Source organism: Nematolebias whitei, chromosome 21, assembly GCF_014905685.2.
Source record: "Nematolebias whitei isolate Nwh7 chromosome 21, NemWhi1, whole genome shotgun sequence".
NCBI lineage: Eukaryota > Metazoa > Chordata > Actinopteri > Cyprinodontiformes > Rivulidae > Nematolebias > Nematolebias whitei.
In genome coordinates, this window is record NC_056518.1 from 31,795,309 (window position 1) to 31,797,271 (window position 1,963).

Genomic DNA, 1,963 nt, shown 5'->3' on the forward strand with positions numbered 1-1,963 from the left:
ACAGCTAAAATAACAGAAAAAGTGCTAAAATAAACCTAAACAGCTAAAATTACCATAAGCAGCTAAAATGACCCTAAACTAATAAAATGACCCTAAACGGCTAAAACGGTCCTAAACAGCTATAATGGATGAACACAGCTTAAATGTTAAAGCTAAAATGACTGCAAACAACTAAAATTCTTGTATACATCTAAAACCGTTGTAAACAAAAATTTACCCTATACAGCTAAAACGACTAAACAGCTAAAATTTCAATTCAACATTTATTTATACAGATTATTTAAACAGGTTAGTCTCATTGAGCTTCATATGGCCGTAAACAGCTAAGATGGCTGTACATAGCTAAAATGTTACAGCTAAAATGACCGTAAACAGCTAAAATGGCTACACAGCTAAAATACAGCTACAATGACTGTAAACAAAAATAAATTACCCTAAACAGCTAAAATGACCGTAAACAAACTAGTTGTCGGCTGTCGGTTTGTTGAGCGCTGGTTTCCAGTTGGACCACCTTCAGGCTCTGAAGGGCCACACGTGGCCCATGAACCGCAGCTTGCAGAGCCCTGATCAGTTTGTTGGTTCTGTTTATTTCTGGGCGAACTGAGGGGGGTTGGGGCACCTTTAGGAGCACGCTGTGCACCTCCTCTGCTGACAGCTGCTGAGGAGACACGCACCTCCTTCTCCACTATTTTGGGAGGAGGCTCTGGTTTAAGGAGAACATTTGAGCTCTCAGTAAACATGGAGTCAGCAGAGTCTCAGCTGTTGCTGATTAATCATCAGGAGGCCCTGCTGCTGCCGACAAATGTCACTCAGTCAGTCCGGGGGGGGGGGGGGGGGGGGGGGCGGGGGGGGGGTCTCAGCAGGACCACAGGCTGAACGCAGGCCTGCGCGCGTGCTCGTGTGATGTCTTTAGGGGAGTCAGGTCCGAACAGGTGATGTGGGAGCTGAAGGTGTGCGCAGGTGAGAATCTGCAGCCAATCAGGAGCCGGTTGAGCTCAATGCTGTTGTGTGACGTCACAGTCCGACTCCCGCCGTGGACTCTGTCCCCGACCCGGACCTGAGCTCCAGGCGGTCCACAATGATCACCACAGTCGGCACGTGTGATCCCGGTCCTGGATAAGCGCGCGCGCGTGGCATTTGTGTGCGTGCTTGTCACTCACCTGGGTCTGGATGTGCTCGTGTCCGGCCCGGGTCTCTGTCTGTCCAACAGTGTCCCAGTAGGTGTCCCCCTGAGGGATTCAGGTCCTCCCTTGGACCATCAGCAGGTTCGGCCCGCACGGTGCAGCCGAGTGGACCGGGGGGGCCGCCTCCCGCCTTCCCTGGGGCCCTGGTCCCCAAATCCTCCCCCCGCGTGACGGGTGGGCTGTCAGTGACGGGGGGGCAGGGAGGGGGGGGGACGGGGCCGGTGGTGCAGGACTCTGTGGAGATGGACCCTCCAGCCTCCTCCTGCTGCCGTGAATCAGCCTCTCCTCCTCGCGCAGGAAACCTCTGCTGCCGTTCAGGCTACAGCTGCTCTCAGCTCGCGCGCACGCGCACCACAGCACAAAAACCCCACCGAGCTCCCATGAAACAGCGCTCCTCCTGGAGCTGGACGGAGCACCTCCTGCAGCCTCCTCTGACCGCGGAGGAGCAAGGCTGGATCCTCCTCTGACAGGGAGCCGCGCGCGCTCCACGCAGGGAGGGTGGAGATAGAGCACCCCCCCCCCACACACACACACACACACACACACACAATCACTCCTCCGTCCAACCGCCGAGACGTCATCATCATCTGAGAGACGCAACCAGAAACACAAACACACAACCAGAACCAGAACCACAGACACACAACCAGAACCACAGACACACAACCAGACCCAACACACAACCAGAACCAAAAATACACAACCAGAACCACAGACACACAACCAGACCCAACACACAACCAGAACCACAGACACACAACCAGAACCACAGACACACA

The 1,963-nt window shown here is 54.0% G+C and overlaps 1 protein-coding gene across 1 annotated transcript in view; it reads right to left on the reverse strand.

Annotated features, from left to right (window-relative positions):
• Window positions 1–1,632, reverse strand: part of slc8a3 (solute carrier family 8 member 3) — a 54,148-nt gene extending 52,516 nt beyond the window's left edge. Inside the window, exon 1 of the mRNA XM_037694609.1 lies at window positions 1,161–1,632. The gene's annotated coding sequence lies outside the window, so the exon portion shown is untranslated. The remainder of the gene's footprint in view (window positions 1–1,160) is intronic.
• Window positions 1,633–1,963: the final 331 nt, after the last annotated feature.